We start from the raw sequence: 15,062 nt of genomic DNA on the forward strand, positions 1-15,062 counted from the left end.
TATAGCCGTAGGATTAAGCTTTGTATGCCTATAAATAGGTGGAGGCCTCATTTGGCCAAACCATCCAAGAAATCTCATCTATACTTGTAAAGCTCTCTTTCAAGTAATATACTTTCTGTCAGGACCCGTCCAAAGTTCCCCACCGGAACCCTAGACAAGCCCTGATCCCAGGGAAACCCTACCGGACCCTTCTGTGGAAGATCCGGCAGAACCTCCCCTAAGGGATGGACTTACCACAAAATTTCCTGCACTGAAAACACACTTCTATAATTGTTCCCTTATTCCTCCCACAGTACGACGAACTGGTTCCACAAATTTCAGCACTCCAAAATAAAAATACAGTAATCCAGTGCAATACAAATACATAAGTGTCCCATACAGTATACAGAGCTTTATGAAGTACTACAAAATACAGAATACAACAAAAGTGAACGAAATATTACAACTGCAGTAAAAGAAGAACAAGGTACTGCGCGAACAAATACAGCGAGGAAGATCGAGTCCGCTCCGAGTGAACACCGACTACCTGGTACCTAGAGGAACGAAATTTAAGAGTGTGAGATGCTAATCATCTCAGTGAGCGACCCTACTACTCTACACTATCATACCACGGTAATAGGTATATAAATAATAATTATTTGGAAATAATAATGTCTCTCAAAACCCTTACAATTCTCTCAGTTGGAAAGGTTCCCCTTTTAAAACATTTTCACAAAACCCTTTATTCATATTTCCCGAAAACCAAGACATCAATTAAATACCAGAACAGTAATATTATATTTTTAATTCCAATACAGTTTCCAAACATTTTATTTTTAAAACACAGTTCTGAAAATCATTTGATGCACCCACTATATACCAGTGGCGCCAACAGTACCCAGCGTCCCAAGGTACCGCCAGACAGGAGGTTATAGAAAGAAACCGGCATACGGTCGCGTGGCGTCCCACTGCGCCGCTGCTAACCTGGTGTCCCGGCCAAAGGGGGGTGGCCGCCCTCTCCGATGGCATCCACAGGACACCCTCATAATATCAACCGCGCGCTACTCACACCCACCTGCGCGCTAATCACAACCGTGTGCACACTAACCATATCACATATACCATATCACATAATCAGAACACCAGTACGTGCACGGTGCATCTAAAAATTATAAAATCCATAAATTTAAATCATAAAACAAATTTCACATTTTTCATAAGCATAGCGGGCATAATCCATCCGCTTGAACCGGGAAATTCTCCACAATTTCCTTATAATCCATACCATAAATTCCATGATTTTCAAATCCACCAACTCCCAAATCCATCAATTCAAATATCCACATTTTTTCCAAGCATAAATAATTTCTCGAAATATCATAATCAAATCCCATAATATTTTATGGGCATATTTCATAAAAATTGAAATCACCAACATAACCAAATATTTTCCTTGAAATATTTGAAAATCAAATCGTACCCAATTTACCATTAAAACCACACCAATTTCAAAATCCTCAAAACCATAAAATAATTCCACACGGCATAAATTTGTAGAATTCGCATTTTCTTAAATCCAATAAATTCATAAATAATTCTACAATAAATCCAATAAATATTTGGCACATAGAAATTAAATTCCAAATATTTAATTCACACATAATATATTCATCAATTAAATTCCCCAAAATTAATTTGAAGGTGGGTCACTCACCTTGTGCACGTATCTCAATCAAGATCCTCCGCAGGATCGACTCCGCTACTTGCACGTGCACCTAAAACATCCACAGTACCAAAACCACAAATATTAATATTTTATTCGGGTAATCCCCAAATGGGTACCCGGGGAGCGAACACCAAACGATAACTAAAATTTACGAATTATATACCGAATCGAAGCTCGAGTGATGCTAATCACAGATCCGGTCTTAATTTCCGATGATCGTACCCGACGGGGTCGGAATTTTATCGGGAAGCTTTTCGGGTTTCGGCTCCGCAATTCTCCCAAACCGTCGCGAATTGGTGGAAACGGAAGTCGGATTTGGGTTCAGGAGGTCGAACACTGCGGACTGGAGCTGGCCGGAATTTTCGGGGTACTCGCCGGAACAGTACTTTCCGGCGGCCGCCACGTCACCGGCAACCGTCGCCGGAACAGTAATTTCCGACGGTGGCCGTTTGCTGTGAAATTTTGCAGATTTGTAGATCGTGAGGAGAGCAATCCAACGGGACCGACGGTGAGCAAAACGGAGGTCGGACGGCGGAGAAATCACCGTTTGAAGATTTTCGACCCCTCGCCGGAAAACGCTCCGATCCCGGCGCGTCGGTGGTCCGATGGCCGTGATTTTTGGTGGGTAGGCCGGACTTGAGGAGAGGATCAAGGCTGTCAGGCGCGTGTACTGTTTATAGGCCGGAATAGTGCCGATTCGCGGTGGCCGGCGGTGGAGGGGAAAAATCGCCGCCAAACTTCGGACGTCCGATCCGGGCGCGTCCGGCGGCCGTTTGCCGTGAAATTTGGAGGTTTTGCCGGAAATGAGGTGGGCAACCTTTCTGTCCGGCGCGTGTACAGTAACTCGGCCGGAACAGTGGCAAAATCCGGTGGCCGGCGGTGGCTCTCTCTTTCTCTCTCCTCTCTCTCTTTCTCTCTCTTCTCTCTCTTTCTCTCTCTTCCCCGAGTGTTTTAACAAATAAAACCCCTGCATGACACTGTTCATGCCACGTGGACCAATCAGAAACTGACACGTGGCGTTTCACTGTTCACCGACCCAAAAAAAATATTAAAATAATACGGTATCCGGTAAACTTCAAACGTCCATAACTTTTTAACCGGATGTCCGTTTTGAGCGTGCCGCTAGTCTGTGAACTCGTATCGACGAGCACTTCACAACCATGCATGAGTCAAAGCTCAATTCCCCATAAACAAAAAGTCAACTCCGGCACCCCTTGGACAGTTTGGACCGCAACTTGTTTCGTCCATAACTTTCAAACCGTAGTTCCGTTTTCGACGTGCTACTAGTCTACGAACTCAGGGCGTCATGCACTTCGCCACGGTACCCTGGTCAACTCGAAATTCCCACCGAGTCAAAAAGTCAACTTTGACCCCTTCAGTCAACGGTCAACGGTCAACCTCGGTCAACGTGCACGGATTCCGGTGCGATTCGGGACGGGGTGTTACAGCCTTCCCCCCTTACAAAAATTTCGTCCTCGAAATTTCCGCACGTCACTGGAACAGATACGGGTACTGCTCACGCATCTGTGCTTCGGGTTCCCACGTTGCTTCCTCGACCAAGTGGTTCCGCCATAAGACCTTAACTAGAGGAATAGTCTTGTTGCGTAGCGTGCGTTCCTCGCGATCCAAAATCTGTACTGGCTGCTCCACATACGAAAGATCTTCCCTTATCTCTATATCCGGACTCTCGAGTACGTGCGAAGGGTCTGCAATATACTTCCGTAGCATCGACACATGAAACACGTTGTGTACTCGAGCTAGCTCTTCCGGTAACGCCAACCTATACGCCACCGGGCCAATCCTCTCCGTAACCTCGTAAGGCCCAATATAACGAGGACCCAACTTACCTCGTCGTCCAAAACGTACTACTCCTTTCCATGGAGATAGTTTTAGGAATACCCAATCTCCTACCTCGAATTCCAAATCCTTTCTACGCACATCGGCGTAACTCTTCTGTCTATCTTGGGCAACCTTCAATCGATCCCTAACGATCTTCACCTTGTCCAAGGTCATCCTTAAATACTCAGATCCGACCGCATTAGTTGTTGCAAGGAGCCTCTCTTCTCCTACCTCACTCCAACACAAAGGTGTCCGACACTGCCTCCCATATAAAGCTTCATACGGGGACATTCCAGTACTCGCTTGATAACTGTTGTTGTAGACAAACTCTATCAGTGGCAGTTGTTCATCCCAGCTACCGCTAAATTGCATAATGCAAGACCTTAGCATGTCTTCTAATGTCTGGATTGTGCGCTCTGCTTGTCCATCAGATTGTGGGTGAAAAGCGGTGCTGTAGTTAAGTCTTGCTCCTAGTGCATCAGCCAACTTCCGCCATAGTCGTGAAGTAAAGCGCGGATCTCGATCGGAGACGATGGCTAACGGTACTCCATGAAGACTTACAATGCGTTGCACGAACAACTGGGCTAACTTCTCGGGCGAAAAACGTTCTCGTACCGGTAGGAAGTGTGCCGACTTGGTGAGACGATCAATGATTACCCAAATGCCGTCGTACCTTCTAGGTGTGGAAGGAAGCTTGAATACGAAGTCCATGTTGAGTTCTTCCCACTTCCACACGGGAATCGGTAAAGGTTGGAGTAGTCCCGAAGGCTTCTGTCTTTCTGCTTTCACTTGTTGACAAATCAAACATTTTGATACAAAGTCTGCCACTTCTCTCTTCATACCAATCCACCAATAATACTTAACAAGCGTCCGATACATCTTGGTACTCCCAGGATGCATCGCATACATCGAGCTATGCGCCTCCTCCAAAATCTCCTTCTTGAGTCCTGGGATATCCGGAACGCAAAGTCGTCCTTTATACACGAGGGCTCCATCCCTCCTTATGGAAAATTCCGGATCAAGACCTTCTTGTACCTTGCCCTTAATTGTCCTCAACTTAGGATCTTCCATTTGGGTCTCTACTATACGATCCACCAACACCGGTCGTACCTGGAAGCTAGCCATGAGAACTCCTGAAGGATGCATATGCATTAACACCCCCATCTTCTTCAACTCCACCATGAGAGGTAGTTGGATGACTTGGATGTGAGCAAGGGATTCAGTAGCCTTCCTACTCAAAGCATCTGCCACTACATTCGCCTTACCCGGGTGATAGTCAATCACACAGTCATAATCCTTTAACAACTCCATCCATCGCCTTTGCCTCATATTTAACTCCTTCTGAGTGAAAATATACTTGAGGCTCTTGTGGTCGGTATAGATTTGGCACGCGGCCCCATACAAGTAGTGCCTCCACTTCTTTAGAGCAAAGACTACCGCCGCCAATTCTAAGTCGTGCGTAGGGTAATTCTGTTCGTGCTGCTTCAATTGCCGAGATGCATACGCTACCACCCTTTGATTCTGCATTAGCACGCAACCCAACCCTTGATGGGATGCATCACAATAAACTTCAAAACCTTCATTCCCATCAGGTAAAGTTAAAACAGGTGCGGATGTCAACTTTTGCTTCAACTCCTGAAAACTCTGTTCACACCTGTCCGTCCAACTAAATTCAACATTCTTTCGGGTCAATCTATGAAGCGGCCCGGCAATCCTTGAAAACCCTTCAATAAAACGACGGTAGTAACCCGCTAATCCAAGAAAACTTCGTACCTCCCTCACAGTGGTAGGGCGCTCCCAACTCAACACTGCCTTTACCTTATCAGGGTCCACATAGATACCTTCTGCCGACACGATATGTCCGAGAAAACCCACTTGATTCAACCAGAATTCACACTTGTCGAACTTAGCATATAGCTGATGCTGCCTTAAAGTTTGGAGCACTCTCTTCAAATGCCTCACGTGCTCTTCTTGGCTCCTTGAATAGATCAGAATGTCATCGATAAATACAATGACAAAATGATCCAAGTACGGACGAAACACCCTATTCATCAAGTCCATGAAAGCTGCTGGGGCATTGGTGAGTCCGAACGACATCACTAGGAATTCATAATGTCCGTACCTCGTCCTAAAGGCAGTCTTAGGAATGTCCGACTCTCGGATCCTTAACTGATGGTATCCCGACCTCAAGTCGATCTTGGAGAACACCTTGGCACCTTGGAGTTGGTCGAATAGATCATCTATCCTTGGCAACGGATAGCGATTAGGAATGGTGACCTTATTAAGTTGTCGGTAGTCTATACATAGCCTTAGACTACCATCCTTTTTCTTTACAAACAAAACTGGGGCTCCCCACGGCGATATACTTGGTCTAATAAACCCCTTATCTACCAAATCTTGCAACTGGACCTTTAGCTCCCTTAACTCCGCTGGAGCCATCCGATACGGTGGTAGAGAAATAGGCACGGTGCCTGGAATCAATTCAATGGGAAAGTCAACTTCCCTTTCCGGAGGCAATCCTGGTAACTCCTCAGGAAACACGTCCGGGAAATCCCTCACAACGGGCATGTCTTCCAACCTGACCCCACTTACTCGGGTATCTATCACATGAGCCAAATACCCATGGCAACCTTTATTCAGTAGCTTCTTGGCGGTAAGGGTAGATATCAACCTCGGTAAGGGCCTTCCAACTCCTCCACGGAATACTACTTCTGGCAACCCTGGCCTCCTGAATGTAACTTCCTTGCTGAAACAGTCTACAGATGCATGGTTCCTTGCCAACCAATCCATGCCCAAAATTACATCAAGTCCGGACAGATCCAACAGGATCAAGTCCGCCTCCATCACTTGATCTTCGATGCAGAAGAAACATTCCTTGATTAACTGGCTAGGCCACAAGGATTCTCCTGCAGGAGTGGCTATCTCTACTAGACATTCTAAAGGAGTAGGGGTCATACCGACCCGAGTGACGAATTCCTTGGAGATGAATGAATGTGTTGCTCCCGGGTCTATAAGTACTAATGCATCATTACCAAATATATTCAACGTACCTGCCACGACGTCCGGTGTAGCTAGGGCCTCCTGCTGCGTCATCGCAAACACTCGACCCTGCCCTGTCTGCTGGGGCCTCCGTCCTCTACCCCTGCTCGGTCCAACAGGCTGTGGGACTGATCCCGATGAACCTCCTACTGCATAACTCCCTCGGGAACTCTGACCCCGCGACCCACTGGCCTGATGTGATGGTGGGCTCGCCCCTAACACTCCCGCCTCTCCATAAGGGCAATTTCTCTTAATATGTCCCGCCTGTCCACACTGAAAGCACACACCCTCAAACTGGCAAATCCCATGGTGTGCTCTATTGCAACGTCTGCAGAATGGCTTGGGGCTAAACCCAGAGTGATATGAGCTCGTGCCGCCGCTGATGGAATGGCGCGCTGGTTGGGGCATACGATAGCCGCCTCTCCTCTGAAATCTGCCTCGAGGGCTGAACCCACCACTGTCTGAGCCTGAACTATGACTCTTCTTAGATGCCCCCTGTCGAGGTACCCCGCTATACGAACCTTCGAACGGTCTGCGCCTCGAGGGTCTGTGTATCTCCGCCTGTCTCTCTAGCTCGAGCGCTGCATCCCTGGCGGACTGATAGGTGGGGTGTACTGACCCAGAAAGGGTGTAGCCGATGCTCTCGTTCAACCCGTCTATGAACCTCACCTTCTTCGCGTGATCGTCGGGAATCAAGTGCATGCAGAACTCTGACAGCTCCCGGAACCTCCTCTCGTACTCTGTCACCGTCATGTTTCCCTGGCGCAGTCCCTCGAACTCTCTCCTTCTCGCCTCACGGTAGGCAGGAGGACAGAACTCAGTAGAGAAGGCAATCTTGAACTGGTCCCACGTATGCCTTCTGCGGGTCTTCTCCATTTGCCACCACTTCCGGGCGTCTCCCTCTAACATGAACCCAGAAATCCTCACCATATCCTCATCGGGGCACTGCATCCCCTCTTCCAAGATTTTCTCCATGCTGGATAGCCACTTCAAGGCTGCAGCTGGGCCTTGGCTTCCATCGAACTCCACGGCTCCTAAACGTCGAGCCTGATCCACGGATCGGTTACTAGAGCTTGAACCTCCTAAGGCTCTAGTTAGCTGAGAGACCAGATCTCTAAGGCTTGATCGACTCCCGGAACTCTCAGCCGAGCGTTCCCGAGTTCTACGTGTGTCCCGCCGACTCATCGTAGTCGATTAAAAACTGAAGAAACAAACAAGAGTTTAGAAACAGGGACACTTAAGCACGATTACAAAAGGAAGGACTTTACGGATGGGCTGTACAGCAATGCACAGTCCCTTAGGATTACAAGAACCTATGCTCTGATACCAACTGTCAGGACCCGTCCAAAGTTCCCCACCGGAACCCTAGACAAGCCCTGATCCCAGGGAAACCCTACCGGACCCTTCTGTGGAAGATCCGGCAGAACCTCCCCTAAGGGATGGACTTACCACAAAATTTCCTGCACTGAAAACACACTTCTATAATTGTTCCCTTATTCCTCCCACAGTACGACGAACTGGTTCCACAAATTTCAGCACTCCAAAATAAAAATACAGTAATCCAGTGCAATACAAATACATAAGTGTCCCATACAGTATACAGAGCTTTATGAAGTACTACAAAATACAGAATACAACAAAAGTGAACGAAATATTACAACTGCAGTAAAAGAAGAACAAGGTACTGCGCGAACAAATACAGCGAGGAAGATCGAGTCCGCTCCGAGTGAACACCGACTACCTGGTACCTAGAGGAACGAAATTTAAGAGCGTGAGATGCTAATCATCTCAGTGAGCGACCCTACTACTCTACACTATCATACCACGGTAATAGGTATATAAATAATAATTATTTGGAAATAATAATGTCTCTCAAAACCCTTACAATTCTCTCAGTTGGAAAGGTTCCCCTTTTAAAACATTTTCACAAAACCCTTTATTCATATTTCCCGAAAACCAAGACATCAATTAAATACCAGAACAGTAATATTATATTTTTAATTCCAATACAGTTTCCAAACATTTTATTTTTAAAACACAGTTCTGAAAATCATTTGATGCACCCACTATATACCAGTGGCGCCAACAGTACCCAGCGTCCCAAGGTACCGCCAGACAGGAGGTTATAGAAAGAAACCGGCATACGGTCGCGTGGCGTCCCACTGCGCCGCTGCTAACCTGGTGTCCCGGCCAAAGGGGGGTGGCCGCCCTCTCCGATGGCATCCACAGGACACCCTCATAATATCAACCGCGCGCTACTCACACCCACCTGCGCGCTAATCACAACCGTGTGCACACTAACCATATCACATATACCATATCACATAATCAGAACACCAGTACGTGCACGGTGCATCTAAAAATTATAAAATCCATAAATTTAAATCATAAAACAAATTTCACATTTTTCATAAGCATAGCGGGCATAATCCATCCGCTTGAACCGGGAAATTCTCCACAATTTCCTTATAATCCATACCATAAATTCCATGATTTTCAAATCCACCAACTCCCAAATCCATCAATTCAAATATCCACATTTTTTCCAAGCATAAATAATTTCTCGAAATATCATAATCAAATCCCATAATATTTTATGGGCATATTTCATAAAAATTGAAATCACCAACATAACCAAATATTTTCCTTGAAATATTTGAAAATCAAATCGTACCCAATTTACCATTAAAACCACACCAATTTCAAAATCCTCAAAACCATAAAATAATTCCACACGGCATAAATTTGTAGAATTCGCATTTTCTTAAATCCAATAAATTCATAAATAATTCTACAATAAATCCAATAAATATTTGGCACATAGAAATTAAATTCCAAATATTTAATTCACACATAATATATTCATCAATTAAATTCCCCAAAATTAATTTGAAGGTGGGTCACTCACCTTGTGCACGTATCTCAATCAAGATCCTCCGCAGGATCGACTCCGCTACTTGCACGTGCACCTAAAACATCCACAGTACCAAAACCACAAATATTAATATTTTATTCGGGTAATCCCCAAATGGGTACCCGGGGAGCGAACACCAAACGATAACTAAAATTTACGAATTATATACCGAATCGAAGCTCGAGTGATGCTAATCACAGATCCGGTCTTAATTTCCGATGATCGTACCCGACGGGGTCGGAATTTTATCGGGAAGCTTTTCGGGTTTCGGCTCCGCAATTCTCCCAAACCGTCGCGAATTGGTGGAAACGGAAGTCGGATTTGGGTTCAGGAGGTCGAACACTGCGGACTGGAGCTGGCCGGAATTTTCGGGGTACTCGCCGGAACAGTACTTTCCGGCGGCCGCCACGTCACCGGCAACCGTCGCCGGAACAGTAATTTCCGACGGTGGCCGTTTGCTGTGAAATTTTGCAGATTTGTAGATCGTGAGGAGAGCAATCCAACGGGACCGACGGTGAGCAAAACGGAGGTCGGACGGCGGAGAAATCACCGTTTGAAGATTTTCGACCCCTCGCCGGAAAACGCTCCGATCCCGGCGCGTCGGTGGTCCGATGGCCGTGATTTTTGGTGGGTAGGCCGGACTTGAGGAGAGGATCAAGGCTGTCAGGCGCGTGTACTGTTTATAGGCCGGAATAGTGCCGATTCGCGGTGGCCGGCGGTGGAGGGGAAAAATCGCCGCCAAACTTCGGACGTCCGATCCGAGCGCGTCCGGCGGCCGTTTGCCGTGAAATTTGGAGGTTTTGCCGGAAATGAGGTGGGCAACCTTTCTGTCCGGCGCGTGTACAGTAACTCGGCCGGAACAGTGGCAAAATCCGGTGGCCGGCGGTGGCTCTCTCTTTCTCTCTCCTCTCTCTCTTTCTCTCTCTTCTCTCTCTTTCTCTCTCTTCCCCGAGTGTTTTAACAAATAAAACCCCTGCATGACACTGTTCATGCCACGTGGACCAATCAGAAACTGACACGTGGCGTTTCACTGTTCACCGACCCAAAAAAAATATTAAAATAATACGGTATCCGGTAAACTTCAAACGTCCATAACTTTTTAACCGGATGTTGAGCCAAAGACTACGTGTGTTACTCGATATGGAGCATACGAATTCCTCGTCATGCCCTTTGGTCTCACCAACGCACCCGCCACTTTCTGCACTCTCATGAACAAGATCTTCCATCCTTACTTGGACAAATTCGTGGTGGTCTATTTGGATGACATCGTCATCTATAGCAAGACCCTAGAGGAGCACATCCACCACCTACGAATTGTGTTCAAGGTTCTAAAGGATAATGAGCTTTACGTGAAGAGAGAGAAGTGCTCGTTTGCAACCAATGAGGTGTATTTCCTCGGCCATAAGATCAAGGATGGCAAGCTGCACATGGATGAAGCCAAAGTGAAAGCCATCCAAGAGTGGGATCCTCCAACCAAGGTGAGTGAGCTGCGATCTTTTCTTGGTCTCGTTAACTATTACAGGAGGTTTATCAAAGGGTATTCTGCCCTGGCCGCACCACTCACCGATCTGCTAAAGAAGAACAAGACATGGAGTTGGTCCACCCAATGCCAACAAGCCTTTGAGAATTTGAAGGAGGCTATTATGAAGGAACCCGTGTTGGCATTGCCCGATTGCTCCAAACCATTCGAGGTGCACACTGATGCTTCCGACTTTGCCATAGGGGGCGTGTTGATGCAAGAAAAGCATCCAATTGCATTTGAAAGCCGCAAGCTCAACGACACGGAGAGGAGGTATACGGTCCAAGAGAAGGAGATGACCGCCATCATCCACTGCTTGCGCACTTGGAGACATTACTTGCTGGGGTCCAAATTCGTGGTAAAGACTGACAACGTGGCCACAAGCTATTTCCAAACTCAAAAGAAGTTAAGCCCCAAGCAAGCTCGTTGGCAAGACTTTCTTGCCGAGTTCGACTACAAGCTCGAATACAAGCCCGGTACAGCCAATGTAGTTGCCGATGCATTAAGTAGGAAAGCCGAACTAGCATCGATAACCAAGTTCCAAGGGGAACTACCCAACCTACTAAAGGAGGGCATGGACCATGATGTTGTGGCCAAGCAACTCCTACAACTTGCCATGGAGGGCAAGACTAAGAGGTTTTGGGTTGAGGACGGCCTTCTCTACACTAAGGGGCATCGCATCTACGTACCAAGGTGGGGCAACCTAAGGAAGAATTTGATCAAGGAATGCCATGACACCAAATGGGCCGGCCACCCAGGGCAAAAGCGTACGAGAGCTTTGTTGGAGACCAACTATTATTGGCCACAAATGCGGGACGATGTCGAAATGTATGTAAAGACCTGCCTTGTTTGTCAACAAGACAAGGTGGAACAGCGACAACCCGCAGGTTTATTGGAGCCACTACCAACTCCGGAGAGACCATGGGAGAGCATCTCCATGGACTTCATCATTAGCTTACCCAAGTCCGAGGGATGTAGCACGATAATCGTCGTAGTTGATCGATTCTCCAAGTATGCTACATTCATTGCCGCGACAAAGGAGTGTCCAGCTGAGGAGACGGCACGGCTATTCTTCAAGCACGTGGTGAAGTATTGGGGACTCCCAAGATCAATTATAAGTGATCGAGACTCAAGGTTCACCGGAAGGTTTTGGACGGAGTTATTCAAGCTCATGGGCTCGGAGTTGCATTTCTCTACAAGCTTCCATCCACAAACAGATGGGCAAACCGAGCGAGCTAATGCGCTATTAGAGCTATATCTACGGCACTTTGTGAGTGCCAATCAACATGATTGGGCAAAACTGCTAGATGTTGCCCAATTCTCCTACAACTTGCAACGGAGCGAGTCCACCAATCGAAGTCCATTCGAGTTAGCCACGGGGCAACAACCACTCACTCCACAAACACTTGTTACCAAGTATGGAGGAAGGAGTCCTGCCGCATTCAAGATTGCCAAAGGTTGGCATGAACAAGTGGATTTAGCAAGGTCGTACCTTCATAAGGCCACCAAGAAGATGAAGAAGTGGGCGGACGCCAAAAGGAGGCACGTGGAGTATCAAGTGGGAGACTTGGTGTTCATCAAAATCCTTTCATCCCAACACAAGTCTACCCGAGGACTACACAAAGGCCTTGTTCGTCGATACGAGGGACCATTTCCAATCGTCAAGAAGGTGGGCAAGGTATCTTATAAGGTGGAGTTACCTCCTACACTCAAACTTCACCCGGTCTTCCATGTGAGTTGTCTGAAACCATACTACAAGGATGAGGAAGACCAAACAAGAGGGGAGTCCAAGCGAGCACCAATAGGGGTCTACAACACTTATGACAAGGATGTGGAAAGCATCTTAGCTGATCGAGTAGTTCGTGGAAGGGACAACCATCCGAGTCATGAGTACTTGGTGAAATGGAAGGGACTTCCCGATAGCGAAGCAAGTTGGGAACCTGCTATCGCACTTTGGCAATTTGAAGATCATATCAAGAGGTTCCATGAAGCAAGCTCGACGAGGACGTCGACGGCATAGGTGGGGGAGAATGTCACGGTTGAAGCATTTCATCAAACACTTGGTGAGCATTCTCTCCATTTTGGGCCTTACAATCCATTATGGGCCTTATAATCCACTTTGGGCCTATTTTGGGCCTTACAATGGGCCAAGCCATGTACATATCCATTCTAGATGTTTCTTTAGATATTTTATGTAAAGTAGGTGGGAGTAGGTGGGAACCATTCTCCACCGTAGGATTAAAGCAATTATAGCCGTAGGATTAAGCTTTGTATGCCTATAAATAGGTGGAGGCCTCATTTGGCCAAACCATCCAAGAAATCTCATCTATACTTGTAAAGCTCTCTTTCAAGTAATATACTTTCATTCTCCCAAACTCTCTTTGTGCTCTAGCTTTCTTTGCTTAGCTTTCTCTTTTAGTGGGCAAAAGGCTTACTTAGTTGCAACAAAGGGGTCGGAATAGCAACTAAGGCCGCACGGCTTGAAGGGTAAACAAACAAGTCCGTGACACTAGGCACCGTAGCATACCCCCGCACAAACACCCCCCTGGATCCCGCCGAGATTGCCCCCCAAGCAAGGTTCGGAAAGACTCCCGCACGAGTGCAGGTGTCCTTCGTCCCCCATTTCGGGCAGCGCCCCCAGCAATCACCAAACAAGCATCCATGAAGAAGCATACCCCGCACAAACACCCACCCGGATCCCACCGAGATTGCCCCCCAAGCAAGGTTCGGAGAGACTCCCGCACGAGTGCAGGTGTCCTTCGTCCCCCATTTCAGGCAGCGCCCCCAACAGTCACCGAACAAGCATCCATGAAGAAGCATATACCCCGCACAAACACCCACCCGGATCCCACCGAGATTGCCCCCCAAGCAAGGTTCAGAGAGACTCCCGCACGAGTGCAGGTGTCCTTCGTCCCCCGTTTCAGGCAGCGCCCCCAACAGTCACCGAATAAGCATCCATGAAGAAGCATCGCCCACAAATGCCGCAGCATGCAGAACCATAGCAATAGCCACACGAAGCAATCGATCGAACCGGACAAGCCCACACATTCCGCTTTTTTTCCCGCACCGCACCGCACCGCCCAAGCCCCGCCCCCCCGGGCCCACCTGCTGGTCGCCGACGGTGGGGCCCACCCGGCACCGTTACCGGTGCATGGTGGCCCCCACCTGCCGACGAGACCTGCCATTGTGCCCACACCCCCGCTGGGGGGTGTGGGCAGCGCTGGCAGGCCGGGGGGGGGCTCGCTGTTGAAGCAGGCAGGTACCACCCCCCTAAAGAGCTTATTTAGCCATTTTCTTTCTGGCAGGCTCAGATATCAATTTCAGCGAGGAGTCATAATGGCCATTTTTTTGGCTCTAGACATCGAATTTTGATGAGATTTTTTGCAGGGATGCTTAGAAAAATGGGTAGAACATTATGGAATTGGATTTGTAATTTTTGGAGCAACATAGAATTTTTTATAATTTTTTTGCCGAAAAACTAAGAAAAATTCATATAAAATAGGAAATGGGTTGGAGGTTGTTTTTTTTTGTTGGGAATGCTTTAAAATGATCCATGTGATTTTTTGGAACTTTATGTTGCACGGAAATTGCACGAAATTGCGGCAAAATGCGTACGTGGTGGGGCGGCGAGGCACGGCATGGCACACGGATGCCCCCAACGGGGCAAGGCATGGCACACGGATGCCCCAACGATGGGCACTACAAGTGCTACACCTTATATTGGGTCCACACACATAATTTCATGGAGACTAACCCCTTTGCCATCCTTGGGCATGATGGCAAAGCCGATGGGCATGGCATGGGGCACGGTGGGCATGGCATGGGGCATCGATGGGCATGGCATGGGGCATCGGTGGGAATCGAGGAGTCATAATGGCCTTTTTTTGCTCTAGACATCGAATTTTGATGAGATTTTTTGCAGGGATGCTTAGAAAAATGGGTAGAACATTATGGAATTGGATTTGTAATTTTTGGAGCAACATAGAATTTTTTATAATTTTTTTGCCGAAAAACTAAGAAAAATTCGAATAAAATAGGAAATGGGT

The sequence above is a fragment of the Ziziphus jujuba genome, chromosome 7, assembly GCF_031755915.1.
Source record: "Ziziphus jujuba cultivar Dongzao chromosome 7, ASM3175591v1".
NCBI classification, from domain to species: domain Eukaryota; kingdom Viridiplantae; phylum Streptophyta; class Magnoliopsida; order Rosales; family Rhamnaceae; genus Ziziphus; species Ziziphus jujuba.